A 10,824-nucleotide genomic window follows, 5' to 3' on the forward strand; every position below is an offset into this window, starting at 1 on the left:
CGGGCCTATCACCCTCTCTGGGTAGATGAGCCACCTTCAAGTTGAACTTGAACTGTTTGCACCGTGCATAGTAGATAATGGTCGTTCCAGTACACGGAATCGGACAGGTGCAGTTACACACCGTCCCTACGTGCTGAGCTTCTCCCGTTTCGCTCGCAGCTACTCAGGGAATCCCGGTTGGTTTCTTCTCCTCCCCTTATTAATATGCTTAAATTCTGGGGGTTGTCTCACATCACTTGAGGCCTACAACAAAATCAGTCACATTCCATTCGTTTCGAACCCGGGGCATAGCGAACCGATATATACGCAACAACACTTCACACACACACACACACGGATTGGGCAATTTACGGTCATTTTTGAATCAACGATGGCCCCCCCGAGCACGTTGTCCGAATATCACTCCAATAAGGACAACGAGTTCCGCTCGGCATCGTTTTGATTCGATCTCTCAACAACAACTCTCGGTCGACTTGGTCGACTTGGACCCACGATGTCTCCCCCCGAGCATGTCGAGCCAACTGCACCACTATTGTATTGGACAACATGTTCCCCTCGGGCATCGATGAGTTAATCATGCACCACTATTATAAAACCCTTTGACGTTTTCCCCCAAGCACGTTGATCCAGTATTACGACGGATACGGTCAACGAATTCTTGGACATCAAAGAGGTTTTCGATTGAATTTCCCCATGTTTCACAACGTACTCTTAGCGGTATCCTACGATACGTCTCACTCTATTTGTGTGTGTGCGCGTTTACGTGCGTGCGATTTATGCGGTTCACCCCTTTACTTTCAGCGCCCTGCGGTCCCAACAAAGGTCCCGAGCACGCCATTATGCACAGTGTGGAAGCGTGTTTCCCCCACGACACTAGACGGGCTGCTCGCCATAGTGTTCTATTGTGGCACGCTCCACCCTGAAGTTTGGTTTGTTGTATATCAAGGAATTGATAGGCACTCAAGAATGTGTGCATCGGCCGGGTTTAATCGTCCGACGCGCAATATGCGTTCAACTTATCGGTGTTCATGTGTCCTGCAGTTCACATTGTGACGCGCATTTAGCTGCGGTCTTCATCGATCCATGAGCCGAGTGATCCCCTGCCTAGGGTTTTATAGTAAGGTTCCCAATGTAACACAATCCCGGTGGTACGTCCAAAGACTAACTTTCTGACTAAGTTGTCTTTATTACCCAATAGTCCCAGGCCTTGTGACTTGTGGCTCATGTCTACGCCCATGGCCACCATTCGCTAAGATAGTTTTGAAGTCACTTTGAAGGCCCAGGAACAACTCTCTTAGCACATCGGTTAACCTGGCGCCGCAGTCAACTCATGTGCTTGGATCGGATCGAGCTATTGAGTATTGGGCCTGCATACTCGCTCATCCGTATCCTTTGCGTACCGCCCCATGGCCCTTGTATGTCTGCACCACAGTTCCTGTTCGTTCCGTGCCTATGGCCGGATACGTATTGCACATCGGTATACCTGTCGCTACTCAGGCAACTCGTGTGCGTGGATTGGATCGAGAACATGGTGTGTGCCCCATGTTATAATTGATAGTCCATATCCACTTTATAGGTTAAAGTCATAAGTTGTGATTGCACAACCATTCTTCATAAGAGTTTAATCACTCTTCAACTAACTTTCGTTCTGGTGTCTTGGTATCAAATCGCGTAAGACACAAGATTCTACTGGCCAAATAGAATCTAGCACATTGGTTAACCTGGCGCCGCAGTCAACTCATGTGCTTGGATCGGATCGAGCTATTGAGTATTGGGCCTGCATACTCGCTCATCCGTATCCTTTGCGTACCGCCCCATGGCCCCGTCCTTAGAGTTAATGACTAGTAGGCTTAACTCTTTGTATGTCTGCACCACAGTTCCCGTTCGTTCCGTGCCGTGGCCGGATACGTATTGCACATCGGTATACCTGTCGCTACTCAGGCAACTCGTGTGCGTGGATTGGATCGAGCTCATGGGGTGTGTAGAGATTCCATGTTATAATTGCAAGTCCATATCCACTTTATAGGTTAAAGTCATAAGTTGTGATTGCACAACCATACTTCATAAGAGTTTAATAACTCTTCAACTAACTTTCGTTCTGGTGTCTTGGTATCAAATCGCATAAGACACAAGATTCTACTGGCCAAATAGAATCTAGCACATTGGTTAACCTGGCGCCGCAGTCAACTCATGTGCTTGGATCGGATCGAGCTATTGAGTATTGGGCCTGCATACTCGCTCATCCGTATCCTTTGCGTACCGCCCCATGGCCCCGTCCTTAGAGTTAATGACTAATAGGCTTAACTCTTTGTATGTCTGCACCACAGTTCCCGTTCGTTCCGTGCCGTGGCCGGATACGTATTGCACAACAGTAGATACCATCACCTGACGTATCTAACACACCACTATTGTAACTCGTCGTCGAAGGACCTTTCAAGTGCCTGATGGCCAGGGGAGCTCTTACACGGCACGGAGACACAGTGATGCTCGCCCATCACAGTGTACAACGATCGAGTTTGCTTAAGTGTCTGGGTACCTACACACCAGACACAATGCAATGGCCACGGATCCACACAAGGCACATCACATGCAGAAAGCTTCACCAGATTATGACACATACCACACTCTTGTAACTCGTCGTCGAAGGGGCGTTCAAAGTGCCTTACGGCTAGGGGAGATCTAGCACGGCACGGAGACACAGTGATGGTTGCCCATCAAAGTGTACAACGATCGAGTTTGCTTTCCGCGCAAGCGTTCTAAGTGTCTGGGTACCTACACACCAGACACAATGCAATGGCCACGGATCCACACAAGGCACATCACATGCAGAAAGCTTCACCAGATTCTGACACATACCACACTCTTGTAACTCGTCGTCGAAGGGGCGTTCAAAGTGCCTTACGGCTAGGGGGGATCTAGCACGGCACGGAGACACAGTGATGGTCACCCATCAAAGTGTACAACGATCGAGTTTGCTTTCCGCGCAAGCGTTCTAAGTGTCTGGGTATCTAAGCACCAGACACAATGCAATGGCCACGGATCCACACAAGGCACATCACATGCAGAAAGCTTCACCAGATTCTGACACATACCACACACATGCAACTCGTCGTCGAAGGGGCGTTCAAGTGCCTTACGGCTAGGGGAGATCTAGCTCGGCACGGGGACACAGTGATGGTCACCCATCAAAGTGTACAACGAACGAGTTGGCTTTCAACAAATTCTGACACATAGCAAGCGAGCGACCGAGCTACACCGAAGGCAGCCCATGGTTGGTCACTCGCGGACGATCATCAGTAATGATCCTTCCGCAGGTTCACCTACGGAAACCTTGTTACGACTTTTACTTCCTCTAAATCATCAAGTTCGGTCAACTTCAGCCATGCCAGCTGCAGCTCACGAAGGAACCGCGGAAGGTAAGCCTCCAGAAACCTCACTAAATAATCCATCGGTAGTAGCGACGGGCGGTGTGTACAAAGGGCAGGGACGTAATCAGCACTAGCTAATGACTAGTGCTTACTAGAAATTCCAGGTTCATGGGGACCGTTGCAGTCCCCAATCCCGACTAGATGGGCATTTTAGTGATTTCCCGTTCCTCTCGGAATGGGGGCGCCTATTGGCGAGAACACGCTGCGACCCACATTGTAGCACGCGTGCAGCCCAGAACATCTAAGGGCATCACGGACCTGTTATCGCTCATTCTCAGCTTGCTAAACACAAGTTGTCCCGCTAAGCAGGGCAAACGTAGCCGACGACCGCCCGTGAAGGCGCCGCCCGGCTGTAACGTCAGGTGCGCCCGGAGGCGCACTGCTGACAGCGTTCTAGTTAGCATGTTTGAGTCACGTTCGTTATCGGAATTAACCAGACAAATCATTCCACGAACTAAGAACGGCCATGCACCACTACCCTTAAATTTGAGAAAGAGCTATCAATCTGTCTTACCTCGATAAGTTTGGACCTGGTAAATTTTCCCGTGTTGAGTCAAATTAAGCCGCAAGCTCCACTTCTTGTGGTGCCCTTCCGTCAATTCCTTTAAGTTTCAACTTTGCAACCATACTTCCCCCGGAACCCGATTTTGGTTTCCCGGAAGCGACTGAGAGCACCGAATAGGGGTAGCGTCTCCCAATTGCTAATTGGCATCGTTTACGGTTAGAACTAGGGCGGTATCTAATCGCCTTCGATCCTCTAACTTTCGTTCTTGATTAAAGAAAGCATCCATGGCAAACGCTTTCGCTTCAGTTGGTCCTACGACGGTCTACGAATTTCACCTCTCGCGCCGTAATACCAATGCCCCCAACTACTTCTGTTAATCATTACCTCTAGGTTTCTGACAAACCAACGAAATCGTATAAACCGAGGTCATATTCCATTATTCCATGCAAGATTATTCTCGGCCAACGCCAACCCCACGGGGGGGCCGGACGCTTTGTCTTAGCCTGCTTTGAGCACTCTAATTTGTTCAAGGTAAATGTGAGTATCTTGAGCACCATGAGGAGCCCGTGCCGGAGTTAACCGGTAGCACGGTACTCGTTCACAGAGTAACGCCCAAGTACACCATTGTGAGTCGCAGCCGTGAGCGCGCGCACGAACGGCCCCGGCGTGTAACCGGGCGCCCGTGGCGGTCACGTGTCTGGACGGGCAATCAACTTCGAACGTTTTAACCGCAACAACTTTAATATACGCTAGTGGAGCTGGAATTACCGCGGCTGCTGGCACCAGACTTGCCCTCCACTTGATCCTTGTTGAAGGATTTATACTCAACTCATTCCAATTATGGACCATCGTTAGAGAGGTCCATATTGTTATTTCTCGTCACTACCTCCCCGTACTGGGATTGGGTAATTTACGCGCCTGCTGCCTTCCTTGGATGTGGTAGCCATTTCTCAGGCTCCCTCTCCGGAATCGAACCCTGATTCCCCGTTACCCGTCGCAACCATGGTAGTCCTCTACACTACCATCAATAGTTGATAGGGCAGACATTTGAAAGATCTGTCGTCAGTCGACAAGCGACCATACGATCTGCGTCCTTATCCAGACTTCAACTCAAGCCGCCCGGAGGCGATTGGTTTAACTAATAAGTGCACCAGTTCAGCTACCCGCGAGGGCAACAGTCCCGGCATGTTGCATGTATTAGCTCTGGATTTTCCACAGTTATCCAAGTAACTAGTGGTAGGATGATCTTGTGAATTATAGCTGTTATACTGAGCCTTATGCGGTTTCACATTCATTTATGTTTGTACTTAGACATGCATGGCTTAACCTTTGAGACAAGCGTATATTACTGGTAGGATCAACCAGAATTCGTTCCACTACAGACACACACTCGCTTAGTGGGAAATAAATTTCCACACAACTCTCTCTCTCTAGAACCATATGGAATGGCTCTTTGGTGTTGGGTAAGGCACCAATTTGTTGGGGTGTAACGGTCACCACCAACTTTAAGTTTGTTAGGGCACAACGGAAACCACTAACTAAACTTTAGGAAACTAAATTTCCTCACACATTATCTCTCACCATATTAGCACTAGGTGCTATCCACGATTGTACAACGTTTCAACTCTTGAATCGACCGTAGGGCCGCGGAATTGCTTCCGGGCCCCTATTCTCGCTATTAATTGTTCATCTCTTTCAATACATCGAGTTCGTTCCATTGGGTAGTTCGCATGGCGAACGTTTTGATGCAGCCCCCTGGGGGACCACGGCACTTTACACCGGGTATGGTGTATGCGCAACCTACAGATAACAATAAACCCCTTATGCGTGTGTAAACCGATGTTGGGCTGCTCAACATCTTTCATGGTTACATCACTTGCACCAGAACCCACGGTGCCGATTTGGTAATATGTTGTACATTTACTCTCAAGATGTACGCTTCGGCCCCTTATTCAGGGGCTCAAGCTATTACCAGCAAGATCAATCCTCATCCAGACTTGAACTCGAAACACCCGCAGGCGAACGGTTTAACTAATAAGTGCACCAGTCTTGAATCCATGCGTCGGTGGAAACAATGCCGGCGTGTTGCATGTATTAGCTCTGAACTTAGCGAGTGATTGCCTTGCAGCTGTCATACTGAGCGTAGAGCGTGATTATCGCTCACTTGAACCATGTTGAATGGCTCTTTGGTGTAGGGTAAGGCACCAATTTGTTGGGGCGTAACGGTCACCACCAACTTAAGACTTGCTTATAGGTATTTCAACGTTTTCAACTCTTAAATCGACCGTGTTTCATTATCATCTCTTCTTCTTATTAAATGCATAGAGTTCGTTCCATTGGGTAGTTCGCGTGGCGAACGGTTTGATGCAGCCCCCCGGGGGGGACCACGGCACTTTACACCGGGCATGGTGTATGCGCAACCTACAGATCACCAATATATTTGTGATCGATAATGCACACTTCTTACACGACTGACCAGTCGACAGCGCTGCCTTCCTATTATGCGTGTGTAAACCGATGTTGGGCTGCTCAACATCTTTCACGGTTACATCACTTGCACCCGAACCCATGGTGCCGATTTGGTAATATGTTGTACATGGTCTCAAGATGTACGCTTCGACCCCTTATTCAGGGGCTCAAGCTATTACCAGCAAGATCAATCCTCATCCAGACTTGAACTCGAAACACCCGGAGGCGAACGGTTTAACTAATAAGTGCACCAGTCTTGAATCCATGCGTCGGTGGAAACAATGCCGGCATGTTGCATGTATTAGCTCTGAACATAGCGAGTGATTGCCTTGTAGCTGTCGAACTGAGCGTAGAATGTGATTATCGCTCACTTGAAAGGGTCAAGCCCTTTCGAGTCGTCCGGTTTTTACGCCAGACGACTCGGTTCACCATCTTTCGGGAAGGGACCGTCTCGGTCGCAAGCTGCTCCGGTCCCTAAACAACCTGCGACAAATGATAGGAAATGCCGACATCAACACGTGTTCAGTTTGGTTTATCGCTCATAGGTCTTTTTGACCATCGATCCCTGATTATAACTCTCAATTAAACAGTCAGGAGAGTAAGGCATGCCCATCGATATCTCATCGACAGGCGATACCGCAAGAACGGCCAACGACACATCAGGTGATCGATTATTGCTACGACTTTTGCTTAATCGTTTCCACTCCTTAGAGAAAGAAACCCCCGGGGACCGTCTCGGTCGCAAGCTGCTCCGGTCCCTAAACAACCTGCGACAAATGATAGGAAATGCCGACATCAATACGTGTTCAGTTTGGTTTATCGCTCATTGGTCTGTTTGACCATCGATCCCTGATTAAACTCTCAGTAATCCAGTCGGGAGAGTAAGGCATGCCCATCGATATCTCATCGACAGGCGATACCGCTTGAACGGCCAACGACACATCAGAGGATCGTATCTTGCTACAACTTTTGCTTAATCGTTTCTTCTCCTTGGAGAAAGAAACCCCCGGGGACCGTCTCGGCCGCAAGCTGCTCCGGTCCCTAAACAACCTGCGGCATCAAATGATAGGAAAAGCCGACATCAATACGTGTTCAGTTTGGTTTATCGCTCATTGGTCTGTTTGACCATCGATCCCTGATTAATACTCTCAATTAGAAGGTCGGTAGAGTAAGGCATGCCCATCGATATCTCATCGACAGGCGATACCGCATGAACGGCCAACGACACATCAGAGGATCGTATCTTGCTACAACTCTTGCTTAATAGTTTCCACTCCTTGGAGAAAGAAACCCCCGGGGACCGTCTCGGCCGCAAGTTGCTCCGGTCCCTAAACAACCTGCGGCATCAAATGATAGGAAAAGCCGACATCAATACGTGTTCAGTTTGGTTTATCGCTCATAGGTCTGTTTGACCATCGATCCTAGAATTCAACTGTCGAGTAAGGCATGCCCGTCGATATCTCATCGATAGGCGATACCGGTAGAACGGCCAACGACACACATCTAGGATCGCATTTACTCTTCCTTGGATGGATAACCAATACCCTAGGACCGTTTCATCGCGAGCTGCTCCGGTCCTCAAACAACTCGCGAACCACCGATAGGATGATATTAGGAATGGCCGACTTTCATCCTTTAACTCTCAGTTCTGCTTACCAAAACATAGGTACTTGGACCTTAAAGACCACTATATGTTCCCCGATCGGGGGCAATCGGAACGTCTATCCATCATCAACATCGTTTCACTCATTCCGAACCACCAAATTGGACAGACAGTACCATATTCACCAACCGATTGCTTCAACTTCGCAAACTGTATGGTAAGTTCTACTAATTTCACATCTTACCATCGACTAATAGTGCATAAATCCACTTGGAAATCACTTTTCCTTGGTCCTCGGACCTTCTACGACAACGTCCAACAAATATCCGAAGTCGTTTCCCAACTTAGACCAAGCATTTCGTATCTTTACTTCTAATCGATTTTTTCTCTCATAATTGACGATCAAAATCTAAAAACCACATTTTGAGCCAGAAGCAGTCGTCCGATCGTCCTGGGGGTAGTCTCAATCGATTTAGAAGGGCCCAATTCATAAAGATACGTACTCAGTCAAATTCATGCTTCTGGCTCACCTACCCCCTATATAGAAAACGAAAGCGTACAGGCGTGGAAAACGTGCCATTTTTCTCCATCACGGACTTTTTTTTTCTCGTTGCACCGACTCTAGTAAAAAAGTGAAATTTTTTACTAGTTACCAACTTTTGCAAATTATCATCGGATATCACTTTTCATGGTCTATAGTAAGTTCTTATCACGTTTTAGTAGTTTTTGAAAAAAAAATTTTTTTGAACTTTTCAAAATTTTTCAAAACAAAGTTTTTGTAGGCGGTTTTGTGTATGGAGGGTTACTAGTCTCGGGGTCACTGTTTGACCAAAAAACCACTATATATCATTCGAAAGGTAATTTCAAGGGCTACAAAAAATTGTTCTACGGCACCCCCCTCCGACGTCTAGTATTCGAGTTATTGGCCAAAAACCATCACTTGAGCGATTTTTCGTTCAGGGTACCCGACTCTAGTAAAAAAGTGAAATTTTTCTCGATTGACCAAGTGTTGCAAATGACCATCGGATTTCACTTTTTATGGTCTATAGTGAGTTCTGATCACGATTTGGTACTTTTTGAAAAAATTTTTTTGACGCACTTTTCAAAATTTTGCAAAACCAAAACTTTTTAGGCGGTTTTGTGTATGGAGGGTTACTAGTCTCGGGGTCACTGTTTGACCAAAAAACCACTATATATCATTCGAAAGGTAATTTCAAGGGCTACAAAAAATTGTTCTACGGCACCCCCCTCCGACGTCTAGTATTCGAGTTATTGGCCAAAAACCGCAACTATAGCGGTTTTTCGTACAGGGTACCCGACTCTAGTAAAATGATGCGATTTTTACTAGTCTAGGAACTTTTTGGTCAAAAAATCAAGTATATGTCATTCGATAGATAATTTCAAGGGCTACCAAAAATTGTTCCACGACACCCCCCTGCGACGTCTAGTATTCGAGTTATTAGCCAAAAACCGCAACTTAAGCGGTTTTTCGTCCAGGGTACCCGACTCTAGTAAAATGATGCGATTTTTACTAGTCTAGGGAACTTTTTGGCCAAAAATCAAGTATATGTCATTCGATAGATAATTTCAAGGGCTACCAAAAATTGTTCCACGACACCCCCCTCCGACGTCTAGTATTAGAGTTATTAGCCAAAAACCGCAACTATAGCGGTTTTTCGTCCAGGGTACCCGACTCTAGTAAAATGATGCGATTTTTACTAGTCTAGGGAACTTTTTGGCCAAAAATCAAGTATATGTCATTCGATAGATAATTTCAAGGGCTACCAAAAATTGTTCCACGACACCCCCCTGCGACGTCTAGTATTCGAGTTATTAGCCAAAAACCGCAACTTGAGCGGTTTTTCGTCCAGGGTACCCGACTCTAGTAAAATGATGCGATTTTTACTAGTCTAGGGAACTTTTTGGCCAAAAATCAAGTATATGTCATTCGATAGATAATTTCAAGGGCTACCAAAAATTGTTCCACGACACCCCCCTGCGACGTCTAGTATTCGAGTTATTAGCCAAAAACCGCAACTTGAGCGGTTTTTCGTCCAGGGTACCCGACTCTAGTAAAATGATGCGATTTTTACTAGTCTAGGGAACTTTTTGGCCAAAAAATCAAGTATATGTCAATCGATAGATAATTTCAAGGGCTACCAAAAATTGTTCTAAGACACCCCCCTGCGACGTCTAGTATTCGAGTTATGGGCCAAAAACCATTCATACTTGAGCATTTTGCTCATTTTGCCTGTACGGGTACCGAGGACTAGTAAAATCAGGCCAATTTTACTAGAGTAGGGGTCCTTTTTGGTCAAAAAAACAACTTTTGCTCGTTCGATAGGGAATCGATAGGGCAACAAAAAATCGTTCTACGACCCCCCCTTCCGATGTCTAGTATTCGAGTTATGGGCCAAAAACAGTTTATAGTTAATTTTTCACTCGATTTTACACCAAGTATCGCACATTACTCCGGTTCTATACATTGGATCGTCAATCTTTAAGATTTTATGGGTAGTTCCAACTGTTTGCTGCATTTCATCCATACATCACCAACCGATTCAATGTCTGTGCTAGAAGTTATTAGAGGAATAAAAAAATTTACCCTTGGCTTTGGACCGTACAAGTTTACCCATTTTTGGCCCGTATTTGCCCCATAGCTCCGCCGGTATCCAAGATATCGCCACACTTTCTTCTGGCCATGGCTAGATGGCACTTGTGGCTAGATTTCTTCCATGCACCACTAATCGCTACCATGTCTGTGGCCGGAGCTATTCACGAAAGCGCCTCGCGCACTTGGTCGGATTTTTGGTCCACCT

The 10,824-nt window shown here is 46.7% G+C and overlaps 1 non-coding gene and 1 pseudogene across 1 annotated transcript; both read right to left on the minus strand.

The window, feature by feature from the left end:
- LOC125773690 (large subunit ribosomal RNA) overlaps positions 1-245 on the minus strand; it is a 3,801-nt pseudogene extending 3,556 nt beyond the window's left edge.
- A 709-nt stretch (positions 246-954) lies between these two features.
- LOC125773679 (5.8S ribosomal RNA) lies at positions 955-1,112 on the minus strand. Its single transcript, XR_007420294.1, has one exon. It is a non-coding gene; the product is annotated as a 5.8S ribosomal RNA (ribosomal RNA).
- Between the last annotated feature and the right edge of the window lie 9,712 nt (positions 1,113-10,824).

Source organism: Anopheles funestus (assembly GCF_943734845.2).
Source record: "Anopheles funestus chromosome X unlocalized genomic scaffold, idAnoFuneDA-416_04 X_unloc_46, whole genome shotgun sequence".
Classification (NCBI taxonomy): domain Eukaryota; kingdom Metazoa; phylum Arthropoda; class Insecta; order Diptera; family Culicidae; genus Anopheles; species Anopheles funestus.